At 45.5% G+C, this 21,307-nt stretch overlaps 1 long non-coding RNA gene across 1 annotated transcript in view; it reads right to left on the reverse strand.

Annotated features, from left to right (window-relative positions):
- Window positions 1-15,034: 15,034 nt before the first annotated feature.
- The window catches only part of LOC107510749, a 37,833-nt gene continuing 31,560 nt past the window's right edge, over window positions 15,035-21,307 (reverse strand). The window contains exon 4 of the long non-coding RNA XR_004954873.1: window positions 15,035-20,940. This is a non-coding gene — a long non-coding RNA (uncharacterized LOC107510749). The remainder of the gene's footprint in view (window positions 20,941-21,307) is intronic.

Below are 21,307 nucleotides of genomic sequence, written 5' to 3' on the forward strand. Positions count from 1 at the left end.
CCTTTTGGTATACAAAGCCCTAAAACAACAAGATATAGCTGTCTCATTCCAGCTGCCAGACACATTAGGCCTAGCACACATAGCTCAGTATGTCACCGCTTCATGATTGTGGCCCTTAAATACAGAAAAGGTGACACATGCCAGCCCACTGCAGTAGGGTTCTGTGGCTTTGAAGAAACCTCTGCATTGTATGTGCATCTAAGTAATTGGAACTTGGACTCCTCACATCTTTTTTAGCAATGACATTGTAACAGCATAGACCCATCCATCATCATGTCATCCTTATGAAAATGGCTTCCAGTGGTCAACCTGTCGTAGTTAATTAGTCTTCCAATATATGAATTCTCAGAAGCAAAGAGACTTTGAGAGCCAGGTTTTCAGATATCTTTGGCAGTGAACTCTAGAGGTATGTGATCTTTTCTGCTTTTAGTTAGAGCCCTTTCATCTGAGAGGGAGTGTGTCCTTGTGGTTAAGAGGTATAGCTAGCCTGGCTCTGCCTTCTGTTCTCAGTTCTAGGGCTGACTCATAGCAACCACAAGGAAGCCAGTGACTCTCTGAGGCCTTAAATATGTGAAATCCAGGAAGCTGTAGAGAAGAATGTGGTCAGGTGATGGCTGTTCAAATGAAGATATCATTGAAGTTTTAGTGTGAAATGTAGTATATCAGTTAGATATTGCTCTGAGACACTAAAACTTAGTAGTTTAAAAAAGAAAAGCAACTATTTGTTTAGCTCGAGGTTCTGTAAGTCATCAATTTAGTCTGGGTTCAGGGAGTCCTTCTGGTATCCACAGTCAGTTGTGTGTTTGTATATTTGGTAGGTGGTTTTGGTGATCTCAGTTGGGCTCGCTCATATGTCTTAAGATTTGACTGGGACAATGGGGCTACTCACTTCTGGTCCATGTGGGTTTTTTATCTTCCAGCAGGCTGGCTCAGACTCGCCACATGGCAGGGACGTGGGTTTCTGAAGAGATAGTGGATGCGTGCAAGGCCAGGCTTGGAACTGGCAACCTGTCATTTCTATCGCATTCTAGTGGTCAAAGCAAGTCACGAGGCAAGTCAGGAGGACAGCCCAGATCCAAGGGATGGAGAAATTCTATCCGTTGATGGATAAAGCTTCAAAGTCATATCGCAGCGGCATGGATACAGCAAGGGGAAGAACTGTGGTCATTTTTTGCAATCTACTACTGAGAGCTAAGTTGCTAAGGAGCACGTGGAAGTTGTGCAGCAGCCGCTGCTCCCGGAGCCGGTGAGGTGGGAAGAGGCCATTACCCTGAGGTCCGGGTGCCAAGCCCATAAGCGAGGGACCGGGATTGTGATACTCTGGTTGTCCCTGGCCTCCTTCCTGACAGAGGAGAGTGAGGGAACCCCCAAGGGGGAAGTCAGACCTGCAGCAGATGGGAAATGGGTGAGCAGTGTCCATCTGGGTTTTGGGGGTCAATTTAGAAAAGAAAAGGAAGAGGGTATTTTCCCATGTATGTTGAAACCCGAGAGTGAGTACAGGCCCTGGCTTTGATAGCCTAGCAGAGAGGAAAGCTTCTGCACCTAGGGAAGAAAGGCCCTAACCAAGAGCCTGTGCATCAGTGCGGTTTGATGCTTAGAGCACAGCCGGTGAGGGCAGCCATAACCAATTGTGGTTTAAAACCTCACTCACTGACTTTGGGAAAATCACTTAACTTCTTTAAGGCTCAGTTTCCTCTCCTGTAAAATGAGGATAGTATGCGCCTCACAGGGTTGTAGGAGCAATTAAAGAGCTAACACATGTCAAATGCCTAAGGCGATCCCTGAGTAACGATTGCTCTCCAGCTGTGCTCTCTGTTACTATCCTAACCTTTATGGCTATTGATTCTTCATGGATGATCCGCAGGTCTTTCTATTTTTACAGCCCCGGCCACCTTGATGAGCTCCCCTTCTGGTATGTCAGTCCCACTGTTAACTCAAACTCAACGTGCATATAAAAGTGAAACAAATCTCTTCCCCCTTCAAACCATTCTCCCAACTTTGCATATCTCTTCATTCGGAGCCATCATTTATTTAGCCACTTGGATTAGTCACCGTGAGGTGATCTTTGATTCCTTTATTCCATTTAGACCTCTTACACAGTTATTCAACAACGCGAAAAGTCCCTCACCCTGTTCTTTTTAACTCCATTTCTTCTACTAACTGCAGAATCCAAGTTCTTCTCTTGCTGTTGGGCGTGCGTGATAGAATTCCTGCACATTTCCCTGTGTCCAGGCTCTCTATACATCATCCCGTTCTGCACAGTGCTGCAAAGTTGATCTTCCAAATGACAGACCCTTCCTCAAAACCATCAAAGGCGCTTCACTACTTACAGGGTGACATCCAGACGCTAAGCTTGGCATTCAAAGCCCTCTAAATCTGACCTAGTTCCCTTTACCAAACGTATCTTCCAAAACGCCTGGAAAATTCATCTTGCATTGTAGTTATTTGTATAGTTACCTCATATTCCCAATAAAAATATAAGTCTCTAGAGCAGGGTCAGTAAATCACTGCCCTCAGGTCAATTCCCTGTGGCCCATGACGTCTAAAATATTGGCTGTATGGCCCTTTACAGTTTGCTAGTCCGTGCTCTATAGGGTGAAGCATGTTTGTCCCACACAATTGTGTACTTTTCAATAAACATTAACTGAATGAATGTTCCACATACTGACCCCTAAGCACACCTATCCTTTCTTGTTCCTGTAAATTTTTTCCCTGTAATAGAGGGCCTTCCCCTCTCTTGTCTACCTGGATAAACCTTTCCAATGACTTCTGCTGAATGCTGAACTCCAGTAACACTAATCTGTCTCCTTGACACTTAATCTTCTGCTTCCAGTTGGTTCTTAGCATCAGAGAGGGTCATGAACCTGACCAATGCCCATTCCTTCCTCATGGCTCACTATCTTCTGCCCTTCAGAACTCAGCAGATGTTGCCTGGCCCGGGAACTTTCCTCTGACTCCTCCCTTCCTCTCTCCACCCAATTAAGTTAGAGGCCACGTTTTTGGTGGTCCCACAGCTCCCTGAACTATCCCATCACGGCACTTATCTTTGTGTGTTGTAATCATTGACCTACGTCTCGGATTCTCCAGCTGTACCGAGCGCTCCTTGAGGACAGGCTCGGCGTCTTATTCATTGACATATTCCCAGTTCCTGGAATGGTGCGTGGATCACGGAGACACCAATGAATGCTTTGGAACAAATGTTTGCTCAGTCAATGGTTGTCAGTTGATCACATGGCTGAACAGCATATCTGGCACTATTCCTTGTGCTCCCCTATTTACATACTTTAGTTCTCTCACTTCTCTATTGTATACAGTCATCTCTCTTAGGTGGATATCTATGGGTGGTTTGTATCTCTGGGTTTCAGTAAATATCAATTTTATGTGACTGAGGTTATCAGGCCAAAATTGGAGCACCTGGGAGACACCACGCTGGGAGAGCCCCAGGTCTCTGGTGGGAATGCCAAGCGCCTTTGTTTCAACTCACATACGTGGGCTCCTAAAACCGACAGCAGCTCTTCCTCTTTATGAATTAAGCATTCCGAAGGCAGCCTGACTGCTGAATAAAAAAGATCCACGACCGAATTCCAGCACACTCATAGCCAGCTTTGCGAATCCAGTCTGAGCTCTACGTTCACCTAGCGTAAAATAATACCAAATGCTTGAACTCGGAAACCATTTGCCAAATGTGAGGATAATATAACAAAGCATACGCAGTATCAGAAATGGAACAGGGCGCCCTGGAGATGGGGCAGCCCACCGAAATGAGAAGTGAAACCCTCGTCCCGCTCTTGCGTTTCCCCTGGAGCTGTGTGCTGCGGGGGGGCCCCTCTCCCTGCCCCTCCCAGTTAGTCCTCAGAGCATGTCACGCTGAAGTCCCACGTTGCTACACTGCCCACGATCCATTTTTTAAATGCAGATAAATTAAAGACAGGTTGTAAATGATCAGTCACAGCAGCCCAGCTCTTCCTGCAGTAAAACACACGCATAATGGCCAGGTTTCCATTATCTGCGTGCGCTGGGGGCTTCCACAGGAGCCCGCCCCGTGGAGTTAAAGTGGAAAGGAAGTGCGGAAGCTCACGTGACCACACGGAGAACCGACATTTGGCATTTTAAAAATGCCTTTTAAATGTCTAGATAGATGGTAGCCTTTTCAAAATCTGTGAGCTACGCCATGAATGCTGTTGCCTAAAAGCGACCAGCCCTGGAAAACCCCGGAACATGCCTGAGTGAGAAAGGCAGCAAAGCTGACAGCCTGAGAAGGAAAATGCCTCCACTTGCTGCAGGAAACGTCTGTTTCTGCGAGAGCCATGGGATGAGAAGAGCGAGCAGGATGTTTTGCTCGTTATTTTGATTTTATCAGCTACATACGAGACAATGCAGTTTGGCCACTTCGTGTGCAGGGTGAGATGATTCCTGCGTTGAGGACAGGGAAGAAGAGGCACGAGTTTCTTCAGAACAACATAAAAAGTCTCTCGCTGCCTCGATCGAGTGGTCAGGATTGCATGTTAAATGCGGTTATTGTCCTATAGAACCAGATGGTCCGAAGACAGTCCCCAAGTCTTTCCTCAACTGCCACACGCCCCTACAACCCTCCAGGGACCAAGCAAAGCAGGAGATCAGATGTCTTGTGTTGGTTGGAGCTTGAGCCCCTAACTCCAGAAGAGAGCAGTCCTGAGTCATGTGCTGGTTCGGCCAAAAGGAGTCTAAAAAGCTTGATTCTGCTTTTCCTTCCCGAAGTTCATCCCCAAGCCACACATGTTACCACTGTCTCGTGAGGAAAGGCCAGGCCAGAGGCCACAAGCCATTGACAGGAGCCAGAGAAAAAAGAGAATGTGCCCCCAATAACTTGAGTAAAGATGGCCTCTATGGTGGCGTCAAACTGGCAGCCATGAAGGTATTCTCAAGAGCTGTAGGCCTGCCTAACCCCACCAGCAGGGGAGAGCGAGAGCTAAGACAGGACAGCCCCTAGGGCCTCGCTGGCATCCTGGACCTTAGGCAGAGGGTAGAAGCCACACATAGTCCTTATTTGCACTTGGGGAAAAGAGCAGAGGGAGAGCCAGAGAAGTCCTTCGCTGCTGAAGGCCAGCGAGGACCATTCAGTAGACAAAAGGAAGCAAAGCAATAGCTAAGCAGAGTGTGAAGGGAGAAGAATCGATTTCTGGGGCGCCCCTGGCAGGCTGAGGTGCCGCCTTGCCCAGAGAAAGCCTGGAAGGTGATACCAGGTGGGTGAGGGCGGCTGCAGGGGACACTGAAGGACACCATAAGTCCCAGACTACTGGCCTTTTTCCGAACGGTCCTCCTCAGTAGTTAACTGGGACGTCCTTAGCTTCAGCAGCAGAGCTGGCTTCAGAAGAGGGGATCAGACTGAACGACTGATGCTGGGGAGAACAGGAAGCGGGCACCGTGGAATTTACCTGCGGACACCTCTGCCATCCTCTCTAAACCTCTGTCTCCTTGATCAATAGTGTTAGGAAATGTTCAATCATTGATTTTGAGAGCTTCTTGTCCTGCTGTCTTCAGAATGCTCTGGGCTCATCCTGCACATGCACGTGCCCTCCCTCCCTGCCTCCTTCCCTCCCTCCTTCCCTCCTTCCCTTCCTCCCTCCCTCCCTCCCTCCTTTTCTCTCTTCATTTCCCAGGCAGTGGTGCCTCCATGCTCCTCAGAACACAGTTCCCCAGGCTCCAAGCTGCCCCGGGAATCCTGTTTTGAGGCTTCCTGCTCATCCACTTCAACTGGCTGCTCTGCAAAAAGAGGAGAAAGGGACAGGTTGTACCGCTCATGCATGTCCAGTTGCAGAGCAGTTTCACTGGCCTGTGGCGTAGCACAGCTATTCCCAAGGTTGGTCGCGTGGCAGAGCAAAAGCGGGCGAGAGACCAAGGGGGAGCTTCCCCCCCCCCACTTCCATTCTCTTTTTCAGAGAAATGGCCATTTATGCACTAGAAAGAGCAGGTAAATTTCTAGGCTGTTTGCTTCTCTTAGTGAAATGATTTAAAGTCATGTGTAAATAGCACATAAATTTATTATGACTTGGGTCCAAACTGGGGATGTGTCTCTATATACACATATGCAATCACCTTTCAGCATCTAACCATGAAAAATGGTCCAACCTCGTAAAAAACAAAGCCACCTTCTTCCCAACTCCTGACAGCCAAAATGCCCTTAAAATAAATGGGAGAGTTTCACTCTACACACCTGAGTGGTGAAGTTTTTATGAATCAGGCAAATCTTGAGTCTCTCAGGTAACATCAGACCTGAGAGTAACGCTCACGCCCTGGTATTCTCGAGCCTGACTGCTTCTTGGTGATTTACCCAGGCGGCTCTCCAGGGACAAGGGTGTGGAACCTCTATTTATTCACTCCAGAGAAGCAAGCAAACAAAAAGTTAGTCCTGACACCAAGTTAATCAAAAACTGTTTAATAGATCACTTGAAAGACCTGAGGCAAGTGCTCAAAGCCATAAGCAGGTGGCATCAGTCATTTTCGGCCTTGTTAGAGGACACAGAGCTCGGGCTGCGGGAGACTGTTTCCTGCATAATTAATCTGCATGTTGTCACCCTGGTGTTCCTTCATTGCGGGGCATGGAATCTCATCTGTAAGGCCAGTTGTTAGAAAGGGCGAAAGAAGACTCCCTTCCTTCTTTATTTATAAGGGGAGAGCAGAGCAGAGCGAGCCCTTGTGGTGATATTTCAGGGCAAAGCAAATCAAATTCTCCTCTAGGCCTTTAGTATTTGCAAGAAACCAAATGGCTAATGCTGGAGGGTCTGTTACTTTCATATTCATGTGGGAAAGTGTGTGTGTGTGTGTGTGTGTGTGTGTGTGTGTGTGTGTGTGTTGTGGCAACATCTTATTGGGCGGAGCTTCCAGGTCATGAAGCTACTCTCTAAGTGTGAAATGAGATGTTGGGAAGCATTGGTTCATTCGGCCAAGCAGGTAGTGCTTCGCTAATCCACACAGTGCCTCGTGAGAATTAGAAAAAGGTGCCCTTGCTCAAGACGTCTTACTATCGTCTGCTGGGAACTGTCATAGAGCACTGGGTATGTTACAATAAGACGCTTTACTGCCGCCTGCCAGAAAATGGTCATAATAAAAATGCAAATCTACACTTTCTTTGGCGCGAAGGCCGCCTCTTAGGACGTGTTGTTCTTAGGTGTCACATGATGTGAGCAGGTGAGCAGGGGAACGTGCCGGCACCACCATCGAAGCCACGTTTAGCGAGCCACCGAGGAAAGCTGCCTGGCGAGGCAGAATAAGTGATCAGACAGAACCACCTTACGGCGCACACGGAGATAATTCCCAAGTGGTTTAAATGGGTGAATTTAAAAAAGAGCAATGCAAAATTGATTAATTATTCACATAGAAAGGGATTTTAAGCATAAATAGTTTTTAAAATTAAGAGAAATAAATAGTTTTGACTCAAAAGTTTAAAACTTCAGTAAGTATATATATATATAAAAAAAATAACACCGTGAATCAAATTTAAAACAGGCAACAGAAAAAAAATGTTAATCTAATGTTACCTGAGAGACTCAAAGGATTAATATTCTTAATAAGCTGATGTACTTTGATTAGGAAAACATAAGATCTCAAAACAACAAGAAAATTTTGAGAATTGTTTATTTACTGAAGAGGCAATAAAATAATAAAATGTTTAGCTTTATTAGCCATCAATGAAGTAAAAATTAAATATCTATTAAATATTCCTTTTCATTTATCAAATTAAAAATTTTTTAACTGTTCAACTCATTACCTTTTGATTTCTAGGCCTCTTCCAACAATTTCACGTATATTTATCCCCCTAGATGTGGGCAATATGTTTCAGGATATTCTAAGTCGGTTTTTATAGGTGCTCCTTATCAAGTTAAGAAAAGTATTTTCCATTTGTATCTGGTGAACAGTTTTTGCTACAAATGACACTTTAATTTTATACTTTTAAAAACATTAGAAGATTTATTAGATGACTTGTCCTTCATCTCAAGTTCTAGTCAGCATTATTCTATGGGTCTTACCCAACAGAGAGAGAAGAGAATGTGGAAATCACGGGTAAATGTATTAAAAGGAAGAAAGCAACTGTCATCATTCACAAATAATATGCTTTTGGATCTAGAAAATCCACGAAAATCTTCACTTGAGCTAAAATAATTAGTAGAGATTTCAGCAAATATGCTAAATACGACCACCATACAAATTCAAAGTAAAGTGTCATCTTTAATACTGCCTGTGTCCAAAGGGACATATCCATGTCACACTGTTAGAGTGGACCTAGAAATAAAATGTGGTAGATATAATATTTACTAGTATTTACATGTTAACATGGACATCTTCTTAAACCAAAGCCCTTCTGGGAAAGAAAAAAAAATTAAGGCGTATATAATTTCTAAAGGCTGACTGGGAACATTCCAAAGTGTCAGAGTGGCTGACTTTGGAGAGGAGAATTTTTTTGCATGGCGTTTAATTTTCATCTCTGTAATTATCTGCTTTACAAAATGTCTACAACAAGCAGTACTATTTTATAATCTGGAGGGGGGAATATTTTGTTTTTAAATAAAGAAAAGGCACTGGACAAAAACCCACGCGGCACCTACACTTCCCCTTGCCACCTCCCTGAGGAGGCGTCGGACCAGCCAGAGAGGTCTCGCCGGTTCACACTGCTTCCGGCCTCATTTGTTCTATCTTACTTTAATCTTTATTTGAAAATAATTTTTTTCTTCATCCCTTGGCAGTATATGCTTTAATTTCTCCTACTCTGCTTTATAAAACTGCATCATCCAATCACGTGATATCCTTTGGCGCCAAAAAGCCTAGATTATAATAATACCTTTACCTAAAAACAGTATGTCACACTTCCACAGCCCTTGCTGAATAGCACGGCAGAAAAGTTGCGAGCAGCCCTGCCTTTAACACACAGCGTAGGCAATAGCCGGGGTAGGAAGGTGTCACAGTGCCTAAAATTCTACCACTAACACCTTTAGGTTTTCATTGCCCTATTTGGGGTCCTTTTTAAAAATTTAATCCTGCTGGAAGGGACATTAAATAGTTCTCTTGTTTAAAATCTCCCTCATAAGAGGGAGTAGAGGAGGTAGACAAAAACAAAGCAAAAAAAACACCCCCTCCCCCAGAAAAAAAAGTTTTTTCGGAATTTGGACTAGGACCACCGGAGAGTGAGCTCCTACCCTCTGTGGCAAGAGAGAATCTTGAGAAGATCGGGAAGGAGACTGGCTCGCTCGCTCAAGATGACCTGTCATGATATGCTCATGCACTTTCTCCTAAGAAGGTCCGTCTCAGATTATTCTGCCAGGATCTGCCCTGTAGAAACTATAATGACCCAATTTTTCAGAATTCGGACAAATCCTCTCAGTCTCACATCATGTACGTGGCCCATAAAAGTGAGAAAACCCCTCAGAGAAAACCCTCTTTTGCTAGGTAGAAGTTGTTAGGTTAGGGAAGCTTCCTGTGTACCCCTCACCTCAGAGCAAGGGGCCCACACCGAGGGGAGCTGGAGGACCAGTCCAGCACCCTCTGCCCAACCGACACCCCTGGAGGAGTCTGGGCTGTGCTCAGGGCAGCTGATTGACATGTTTTCAGCTCTCACTTCTCACTTAAACCCTCTGCAGCCTCATCCAACTTGGTTACTTACCTCCTTGACCTGTTCAGGTTGGTATTTAGTTTTCTTCACTTAGGAATTCCAATTAACAGGCATAGAGAAGTCTGAGAAACTCAGAAATCTGAGTAAAACCTGGGCATCTTAAGTGATTTGATTTTTTTTTTAAGCTCCACAGGAAGTTTAAAACAATTGGAGACTTAGTCACATAGCCATTCAATCAGCAAACGGCAATGGAGCATCTTCCCACGTGAGGCCCCTGCCCAGGCTTTGGGAGTTGGGGGTGGATACAGCATTTTCCTATTAAAAGACCTTAAATGGCTAGAAGGCAGAGATGACAGTAGGCAAATAACCATGAACCAAAGCAGCAAAGTTACCACGAGAGAGTCCCAAAGTAACTTTGTGCCCAAGCTCTAGGATTAGGCATTTGAGTTGGAATCCCAGATCCAACACTTCCTACCTGCGTGACTTTGGGCAGTAATTCAACAGCCCACATTTACTGGGCATGTTTTACATGCCAGACATTGTACAACACACTCTAATGTGTTATTTCACTTAACCTTATTTATAATAACCAATCTTATTAATAGAAAGGCTGTTGCCTTTTTATAAAATTGGAAACAGATTAGAAACACACTCTGAGGTGGAGTTTGGGGTGCAAGGTGTTAATTAGGGATCAGCACCTGTGAAAGGAGAGGGAAGAAGCATGATTGGGCAGGCATGCCAGTCCCTCATTGGGCTGAAAAGGTGGCATTATCCACTCATCTCAGTCCCGAGATGCAGGCTGCCCCAGGAAGGACATAACCACCAGTGGGGCGGCTCTCCGATGCTGAGAAACCCCAAAGGAGCCCATGGCTAGCGGCTGTGTGTTGACTGTCTTTCCACAGCTGGCCAGTGAGTCCAGAGTAGCGTCTCTCTGCGTCTATCCCAAGTACCTGCCCTGCCAAACTATTATAAAGATTAGAAATAACACGCGAAGTACTTGGCTCAATAAATTGTGGCTTTTGTTATTTGACACAGAGCCTGGGTAGGAAAAATATCCTAACTGCTAGAAGATATTCAAGGAAAATGTCGTCCACATTGATTAGACCTAAAAACTCTGTTTCTTCCCTTGCTTCTTTGTGGCCAACTGATGCTGAGGCTCACCCCAGCTACGGAGGCTACAGAGTACAGTGTAGTGGTGGAGTGATGGGGACAAAGAAACTCCACTCCAGGTGTAGGTGGCGCTGTGAGAAGAAGGTAGGTCTCGTTTGTTAGATTTCCTTAAGGTAATCTCAGATGGAATTTGTTTCGAGCATTTAGTAGAAGTATTTTGTAGGATGGTGTTCGGGGAACAAGTGCCTCAGGTGGGTGGCAGGTCACCAGGCGGATGGGACGTGGAGATGAGTTGATTGCAGCATTTGGGGATCTTCATGGAAGCCAAGCTCTGTAGGAGCCAAGGCAGAGTCTGTGGGGATGATGTGGTCAGAACTTCCACGGTCTGATTTCAAGCACTCACACCTCTGGCTTTCAATCCCTGTTTTATTTATGTCGCCTAGGAGTTCCCTTCATCCTTTACTCCTTTCCCTCCTTCCTCCCTCTCGCCCTCCTTCACTAGCTTCCTCTCTTCCTCCCCTTTTAATTTCTATTGTATTTAATTCCGTTGTATTTAAATTTATTTTTAAAATTAACACTTATATTTTCATAATGGAAAGAGGCTGTGTTAGTCCAGTTTACTTTTTATCAGAAACTGAAGACCCAGACTCAATTGTGCTTGCTGTTTTTTTTTAAAGCTTATATTAAAAGCAAAGAAGCTTTTCATTTTATCACAAACTCCTTGTAAACATAGTTTTTAATTTCACGAATATACCATAATTTATTTAATTATTCCTTTAACTGAATATTTATATTTCTTCACTTTTAAAAATTAACTGTGAATGTTGAGATTGACACAGTAAATATTTTTTCCATATTTTGGGTTATTTTAATATATTTAATTATTACTACCCTGCATCTTTCATAGTGAAATTGGGTAGATATGAATTTATATACAATTCAAAAAAATTGATTGAGTGGGAGTAAAAGAAACTATTGACAGGAAAACAATAAAACAGGGTATCAGTTTAACGCAGAAAATTTAATTCTGCCTTTTCATTGAGGTAAGCTGTGAGCCTAAGGTGCCTAAGGGGAGAGGGAAACAGGCTTAAATGTGTGTTTCACATTTTCCATAGACTAAAATCAAATGAGTTGTTCAGGAGAAGCATGTTTTTTTTTTCACTAATGCTTTTGGGCAAAGAAGAGACCCAGAGCTTAATACTGACGTGCAATTCAGTAACAGAGGTTCTCAGAGAGGTCGACACGATGATTTCATATATACAACTTTCTGGAAGTCCGGCTTCATCCATGGGTAACATTTAAAATATCTGTCTACCAAAGGGGTCTTAATCTGGGGACCGTGAAACCTCTAAACTTGTCTGCCAAGTTCATGTGTTGCATTTTGAGACTTAGACGTGAAGCTGTTGATGTTAGTCTTGTCTTTCTGGAATGATGGCTTTGTACGGGCAGCTACTCCATCCTCCGCTCCAAGAGAGGCTCTTACTGGCACTACCCCCGGCGACTGCAGTGGCCCGCAGGTGGGCACGAGACCTGATTTGGCTATAATGAGAAGAAGCTTATTTTTTCCTTGTTTCTTGGTAGATGTGAACAGAAAGCGCAGAGCTCTGGCTGCTGCTGGAAGCCACGAGCCCGCCTGAGAATGAGGCTGATGCTGCGATGCCAGAAGGGAGCAACAGAGAGAAATAGGTTGGTGATGACGTCATTCACTGCCGATGACATCGTTCACATTGCACTGCGCCTGGAATCTGCTTCCCTCTCGATTCCAGCTATTTTTAGACATTTTCTTCTAGTTTAAGGCAGTTCGAGTTATAGTTTTATTACTTGCTTCTGGAAGCATCTATACCAATAAAGAGTTGCATAACCATCATCAAAAAAATCTATGATCAAAAAGATGTGAAAATCATCGAGCTATAGATACAGGTGATAATTATAAGATCTTTCACATATATGTCTCAGGCACTGTTCTCAGCATTCTACATGCATTGATTTTTTTTTTTTTTTTATCTTTACAAGAACTCAGTGAGATTGGTTTCATCATCATTGGCCCCATTTTACAGAAATAGAAACTGAATCATGAAAGTTAAGTAACTTGGCCAAGGTCACTCAGCTGCTCAACCCAGGCAGCTTCCAGGGCTCGGTCATGTAGCCGCTATACTACACTGCCTCTCAGTAAATGCATGTACCTCACACATAGATAACATTTCTCCAGCCTGGGGTTTGTGTAAAGGTTGGCCAGCATAAAGGCCGTGCTATTAATCCTTGGCAAGAATCTGGAGGACAGCTATTCTGTGCTGCCAAATGGTTGGCAGATGTACAACTCTGATAGTCCCTGGGGCAGGGAGGTCAGCATAATGGCTAAGGGCAGGAACTGGTATGCGGCTAACCCGAGATGAATCCTAGATTTGCCACTTACTAGCTCAGTGTTCCAATCTGCAGGAGCCTCATTTTACTCAGCTACGTAATGGAGATGGTAACATATATATGTGTAGCCTGCAAGGTTGTATAAGGATTAAATAAGATTGTGGTCAGAGAATAAGATCTTCCTATTGAAAGACCACAATTTAATAAGGACGGCCTCTGGCCGGTGTATGAGGGGGTGGCGGGAGAGGCCCAATGTCTGATTTAGGATGTAGATTAAAGTGAAGGGGCTTGATTTAGATGAGGTACCTAGAATAGGCAAGTCATAAGGACAGAGAGTAGAATAGGGGTTACCAGGGCTCGAGGGGAGGGAGGAGAAAGGGATTGGCATTTAATTATTGTCTAAGGTGTTGAAAAAGTTCTGGAAATAAATATTGGTAGTGTGTAACAACATTGTGAATATACTTAATGCCACTGAATTGTGCACTTAAAAATGGTTAAACTGGTAAATTTTGTATGTTTGATCACAATTTAAAAATGTGGGAAAAAAGCAAGAGCTCGTGATAGTTAAGGGAGAGCAGAGGTGACAGCTGGGTATGAACGCCACGAGCAGAAACTATGGCATGAAAATTTAAAACCTATAAAAATAATGAGATTATATTTTTAGAGCAATTTTTATACATAATATCTATTTGATCATAATCGTTAGCTGCATAATAAAAAAGTCAAAAGAATCATGAGGGAGAAAGGATATCAAAAGGTAATTTTTTTCATTGCCTTGCTGTTTGGAAAAGCTAACCACGGGCTTGTTATGCGGTGGAAGGGTCGTGACCTGCGCTTATTATGGAGAGGCCCGAAGCTCACAAAGTCAAGTCCCCCTTACAGGTCAAGCTTTCCTCTGAGGCCCCACTCACTTCTCACTGTCCTTACTGCGCATGTGGTTAAATTTCAGCCTTAACACTAAAAAGTGTCTTAACAAAAAAAAAAAAAAAAAAAAAAAAGCATATGACCTCCTGTGACTAAAAGGTGAAAAAAATGTAGCTCCAAACTTTTAAAAGAAAGTACATCTTTATAATAACAATAAAATCCTTCCAATCAAGCCTTTAAGAGGCAGACTGCATCCTTGTCTTTGCCTAGGGCCCATAACTATGCTTAGTTAATCTGTCTCTGACAGATAAAGAGCTGCTATTTCGGGTCTTATAGCTCAATTTTAAACTTTATTCAGAGAAGTGGGGAGAAGGAGCTCTGGATGGGAATGAAGAATGAGTATTTGAGACTGGGAGAGAGGAAGAGAAAGATGGGATCACTGACTTACAGAATAGATGCTTCGAGAAAAACAAAACAAAACAAAACGTAAGCTCCACAGTTCTCAGATTTGTTCAGGGCTAGTTTAGACAAACCTCTGAGACTGCGGGTCACCTCCAGACCAGCCATCTCCATCCACTCCAGACCTGCTTTACTTGAGCTGTACCATCCTGGGGAGTTATTCTGAGGGGTACAATTACGTGACCAGCTGGGCCCCTTCTTAATGAGTTGAAAACAGGTGGCTTTTTTACTTGCTATGGTAAGCACAGAGGTGAAAAACCAGGAGAGCAAGGCCCAGAGGCTGGACACGTAACTCATGCTTGCATCTCACTGACGAGAACTTAATCACATAGCCACATATTTATGCACAGACAGCTGGAAAATGTACTTTTAAATTGGGCTACGACTCAAGTCCAGTTTAAACATGGGGCATGATATCTGTGTCTGCACAAGATGGTTAGATGACAATTTTTAGGACGGAAAAGAAGGGGAGAATGAGGTACGGAGGAGAGCCGGTTGCCTCTTCTGTAGCTCTAACGGCTCCCCCCGGGTGCAGAACGAAACCCCAGTCCTTTACCATGACTCCGAGGCGGCTGGCCCCCTCTCCCTCCCCTGCCACTCTCCCCCGTGTTCACTTGGCTGCAGCAGGACCTCGCTCGCTGCTCCTGGAACGTGTCAAGCATGTTTTTGCCCAAGGGTATTGACACTTGCTGTTCCTTCTGGCTAGAAAGCTCTGAAGTCGGATCTTCCCAGGTCCCTCAGCTGCTCGTTCTTTGGGTTTCAGCTCAAACGTTACCTCCTTCCAGAGCCTTCATCGTTCACCTCATCCGACGGCCCGAACTCTCAGGGGCCGACCTTTCCCTGGGCACTTTCCATCACTGGTCTCGGTTTTGTTGAGTATCAGTTTTCACCTCTCTGAATTCATCTTATCTCTGTTTGCTTTCTCGTTTGCGTATTTATCCTCTGTCTCGTCCTGTGCCACACCCTAGAATTGAGCTCCCAGAGAGCGGGGACCTTGCCTGTCTGCCCTCTTTTCCACCGAGACCAGCACAGAGGACAATTCCTGGCACATGGTAGACTCAGGAGATTTGCTGAGCGAATCAGTGGTCAGCCTCGTCTCTGGTACGAGCATTCCTAAACAGAAGCACTTTTCTTAAACTTTGGGACTCCACTGTCCCCTGGGGGTGTCCTGTCTGGTCAGAGTCGTGGCCTTTCTGTGATGGGTCCTGGTTTCTTACTCTGCGGCAGGTCTGTTTTATTTGTCCTGTAACCGCATCTCCCACTGGGCCCGGACAATCTGTTTTTCATTTCCGAGATGAGTATAAAACCTGCTTTTTTTTATATCCCTGGAGATTTGGAGAATGAATGAATTACCTGGAATAGGGAATGATTTGTTATAGCTTATTTGATCATGTGCAGGATGACTTTCAAACTGACTTCAATTAATGGATCTTCCAAACGACACCCTCTTCCAGCCCCCACGCCGCCCTTCGGCACCTCATCCCCTGTGCACTGGGGGGAAGGTGAAGGGTATATGGTATTTATAACGAGCAAGTCTAAGCATTAGAATTCCCAGAGAGTTGCATAGGATGAGAACCTAGCCCAATAATAATAATAATCCTAAATGTTATTTATATGCGGTTTCTCTGCCAAAGACATCTAGGTGGCTCCCAAAAGGACCATGCAGAGAAAATTCCACTGTCAGCATGTGCCAGAAGTCTTAATAAGTAAGGTTCAGGGGGTTTTAATTAAAAAGAGCTCATTTAGTGGCCTTTCTTCAGCTGGGATAAGGTCTTTTCCAGAGCCGTGAGCTGTAGCAGTCGAGATCACTCTGCGAGGCCCATTTATCTGAGGAGGGCAGACTCCTGTGCCCATCTGAGTGTTTCTCTGCCCCGAATGGAATTCCATCATTAAGAGCCGCCTTGGCTAAAACATTGTCAGCTCCTGTGCAGGCAGGTCAGCGGACGCCCCGAACACTGGGGAATGCCACGCAAGGCATGTTACTTTTCAAACAGTGCTTAATGCAGTATTAAGCAAAGAAGATTTCTCTGGATCATGGATAAGTGTGGCTGTCAGTGTAACTGTCACTACTGAGTGAATTGGAACATCAGAAAGAGCATTTTTAAAACCCAGTAATCATTTTTATCCATTACTTTACAAATACATTTCTACTTACTGATTCCTATGGGAATAAAAATGCCATAAGGAAAAAAAAGAAAAAAAAAAGCACTTCTTTCAAGTCATGCTGGAGAATGAGCTTGCCAGAACGCCCAGGAGAAATACTCAGGTTTCCAGCTCCATCTTCAGTTTTGCAGTCTTGTGCCTGATGGGGCCTGGGCCTCATCGGTAAGACACTGCGGGTACTTTTCAGCCAGCCCCCTGAGTTGAAGAGGAACCTTACGTGTTACCTGCCAGTTCTGGTGGACCAGACCACTGGCGTTCGTGGATTCTGCATGTTAAGCTGTTGACCTGACGACCTGCAGAGTTCCAGGGAGTCCGTTTCCGCTCAAAGAAAACAGTTCTGATTGGCAATAGCAGCTAATGAATTCTTACTTGGAGGCAAACATTGACTTCACCTTTGAGCCTTAAAGAGCCTTGGGAAAGCTCAGACTACTCAGAGCTTTTTGAGGAATTTCACCTTAGAGCTGAGGATTTGGGCAAGATCTTGTCAGTGGAAGAGGAGAGGTCAGTGTCCTGCAGGCAGGGGACTTCACAGGTGGTGGGGCCCAGCCGCCTGCCCCCACCCCAAGCAGGTCAGCGCCTGAACCAGCTGCTAAACTGTTTAAAGGAAATTCTAGTACTGAGGGTTCACGTGACCTTACAGGGCACTTGGTGTTAGAGTCAGGAAGTGGGTAGCTTGTGACCATCTTCCCTCCTTTTATAGAGGAGGAGGTCAAGGATCAGGCTGGTGCCAAGGTCACCGAGCTCATTAACAGCACAGCTCCACTGTTTCCCAGAAAGAAATTTCAAGGACCAGCTTTGGTGATGTGACAGATAAATATAGCCTAACATTTTGTCATGAAAGTGGTTGGGAGCTCTGAAAACCAGGAGCAGATGCGGCTCCACAAGAAACATGGTGAGAATGTCCCTGCACGCCTGCTGTGGAATGCAAGGGCGGGAGCATCCCTCAGCTCCCACGGGGAGCACCTGCCCCGGGACCGGTGTCCTCTTGGCCACCGTGTCTCGGCCTGGACTTCCAAGCACTGAAAGGAAGGCTGATGACCCCAAAGGAATGAAGGGGGATGCCAGTGGTAGATACCACGCCGATTAATTCGGACAGAGCTGCCACTGTTCCAGAGCCGCTGCAACCAGATGTTGAGAAGTAGAAAATCTGACTCGGCCACAGTGGTGGGGGCTACGTCCAGAGAGGCTTGCTCAGAACGCTAGCCTTTGTCACTTGTTAGGCTTATCGTCCTTTATTGACGAAGGTTTGTATCACGTGTGCATACATTTCTGGTTAATACGTTGATCGAGCAAGCATTTCCTGGGGATCAGCTCTGTCCAAGGCATTGGGCTAGACCAATGGATAAGACACAGTTCCAACCTGGGAAACTCAGTGTCCAGTGGAGGAAGCCAAAACCAATGAGGCAGTGCCATGCAAAACGTGCCGTAGTGGGCTTGAGATGATGTGGCGGGAGCACCTGAGCCTCATTGCAAGAACTGAAGAGTACTTTAAAGAAAAGGTCACATGTGTACTGAGTCTTCTGGCTCGTAGGGATCAGGGATGGAGCACGTGTGTTCTAAGCCAGGGTTCTGCAGGCAAACCTTCTCTGTAAAGAACAGTAAATAGTTCAGGCCGTGTGCGGCTGTGAGACCCCTTTTTTAATTTCTCCACTCTGCCGCTCCACTGCCACAGCCGCTAGAGGCAATACGTACGTGAATGGGCGTGGCTTATCTCCGATAAAGCTTCATTTACAAAAGCAGGAATCAGGTCAGATCCATCACGGGCCACAGTTTGTCAACCCTGTTCTAACCCCTTGATAGATGGGAAGCCATTTCATGCTCCCAAGCTACCCTCTGCAATAGGTCAGTGACAGAATTTAGGCAGTTAGCCCCGAGTAATAAAGCCAGGGAGGGGAGGAGCAGGATTTGAACTCAGGCTGTCTGCCTTCAGCGTCGAAGCCCTCAACCACTCATGCTTCACTTATCCTTAAGATGCGCCTGTAAATCACATCCTCGCTCCTTTCTTCCCTATCCTCTCCGTCCCTTATTCCTGTGTTTTTTTGTCCTGAACTTTTGTTTTTGTACATCCATAATAGACACAGCACAGTTCCAGGCACATTGGAGAATACATCAAAAGATGACAACACAGAACCCCTGTGTTCCATTGGTCTCTGATTCCCTCAGGGAGACAGGAAGACTTCCTTCCTGTTCCGGAGGGCTTGTCTCGCTGGAAGAGAGTGCGTCTGAGTAACACTGCCGGCCTCTGCCCACCCGGCCCTCCCAGCCCAGGAGGGACGACATATTCTAAGTATTCTAATCTGAGAGCTACGAAGGAGAAGCTGGGCACAGAGCCAAGCTCCGGTTTCCCCCTGTTCCCCTTGGGAGCCAGGCTGCCCACAGGAGGCGCCTGCTTTGCTCTCTTCCTTGGATATGGTCTGTGGGAGGGACGGCTCTGCTCTGTGGAGCAGCACCTTGCCCAGGCCACCTGGATGGGACTGTGCTGGGCATTCTGCTTGTCTCATGGCGAACTGATTAGCAGTGAAGGTGCTGTTGGGGTCTTTTGTCTGGTTTCTCAATTAGTTTGTAACGTGGTGGGTATGGAAGGCGTTATTAATTGGATCTGTGGAATCCCCCAACAGACAATGCGAGACAGGAGAAGTACCCTCTGCTTCCCCTTCCCCTTACAAAAGGACTGAGATTTCTGATGCTACAGACAGTTTCCGGAGGAACAAACGGAGGCGGCAGGGACTTCGCAGGAGGGCGGCTGGGGTGGACCTCTTCACAGTGGAGACGGGCAGGTTTTCCGGGATGAATATGGATCAGCTCTTTACACTCTTTTGTTGTTCATTTGAGTCAGGACCTTGGGGCTCCCACACTTTGAGTATTTTTTTCCCCAGGGCCCCTTGTCTAGGAGGTCTGACCCAGAAGCCTCGCGTAGGACACAGGATAATTTCAAATGTCCAGGGTGTTCCTTGAATGATAGAAACTTAGAATTAGAAGGAAGTGTAGAGATAATTGAGTCCCGTTCTATAGCAGTAAATTCCAAACACAGGCTTCCTTAGAATCACTTGGAGAATGAAAATAAATTACAGATGCCCGTTTGCCAACCCTGAGAGATTCTGATTCAATAGTTCTGGGGCAGAGGTAGGAGCCGGGGGAGTATTTTAACAAGCAGCCAAGTTTGGTGCATCTGACATGCAGATCACCCAACGTTCATTTCAACACTGCGAGTGACGGGAGGCTCACCACCTCCTAAGACAGCCAGTCCCGATGTCACATTTGAATACGGTGGCAGGCAAATTCCATCACCTAGCGCTGAACGAAATCCCTTTTAAGTGTTGGGGTCACGGAGTAACCTGCAAGGAAGCAGCACCGAGCTGTTGCAGAGACTCGTCTTACTCGCCGGCAACGTGCCCCTCAGTTCTCGGCCTCACATCGGAACACTCCGGCCACGTCTGCACTTGGGCTTTGGCGTTAAGCTCCGGTCTCACACTGGAACTGCCCACTGCCTTCCAGGCTCCCAACGCAGTGCTAGCTACCTTGACAATAGCTTGACCATTTTCTTCTTCCTTTCCTCTTCTCTCCTCTCTTATCCTCTCCTCTCCACTTTTACCCGAGGTATAAGTGATGTACAATAAAGTTAATGTGAGTAAAATGTACAATTTGATGAGTCTTGACATACGTACATGTCCATGAAAATGTCACCACAATCTAGATGAACGTATCTATCACTCCCCAGTGTTCCTGTGCCCGTACTCATCCTTCCCCTCTGCCTCCCATCCCCAGGAGACTGCTGAGCTTTCTGCTTGGCTGTTTTCTGACCAGGAGCTCTCACTTGGTCTCGGCCCGGCCCAGCTAGTCACCCTCCTGATCCCACCTGCCAGTGCCCCAGGGCTCCGGCCTCTGCAGCCCTCACACGAGCTGTATGAGAGAGGTCCTCATGTGTCCATTTTGCCTGTGAGGGGGTACCATGTCTGACTTAGTCAAATGCGGTGCTGAAACTGAGCTTTATCTGTAGAGTTTCTGTTACAACAATTTGGAATCCTAGCCATAACAGATTTTTTTTTCTCCTGAAATGCACAAATTCCCTCATTAGAAAGTTTCCTGGTGTAAGCGGACTATACCCAAGATAAAATAAAGGGTTCTCTAGATTCAGAGTCATTCACAACTTACTATTATTCCGTATCGGTCTTATTTCTAGTAGACGAGTAATTTTCGACATTTCACAGGCAGTCTGTATCCCCATAAATATTGCTTGACTGCTGTAAGAGACTGTTGGCATGGCTGACTTCCAAACTGATCGGAAACATGCCCGTCTGCCCAGGCAGGGGTGGAAAGGCAGGATAGCCCCTCACAATCCCACGATGACGGTGTGTGAAGCAAATTCTCCCATTTGGAATTTATTTGCATCAGCCTTGACTCTGTGGAACATTTGATATGATGTTAACATTTTCTTCTCATGAAAGGTAATTTTCTGGGTCAAATGTAACTAGAACATTACAGAACTACTAGGACCTTTTTTTTAAAACAAACAAACAAACAAACAAACAAACAAAACAGCAGCAAAGATGTTCTCCACAGTCCTAGTACACTTTACCCCCAAATGTAAAACAGTACAAATTATGTCGACATTAAAGATTTGGAAAATATCAACAATGACAACAGCAAGACACATTTCTTTCAAGATACATGGAGTGAGTTTGGTCAGATTCGTAGGCATAACCCACGAATGAATCTCGCGTCATTTCGCTGCAGGGCCCCCCACACTCGTCTCGCCCAGGGGGGCAT

The sequence above is a fragment of the Rousettus aegyptiacus genome, unplaced genomic scaffold (genome assembly GCF_014176215.1).
Source record: "Rousettus aegyptiacus isolate mRouAeg1 unplaced genomic scaffold, mRouAeg1.p scaffold_m13_p_16, whole genome shotgun sequence".
Taxonomy (NCBI): domain Eukaryota; kingdom Metazoa; phylum Chordata; class Mammalia; order Chiroptera; family Pteropodidae; genus Rousettus; species Rousettus aegyptiacus.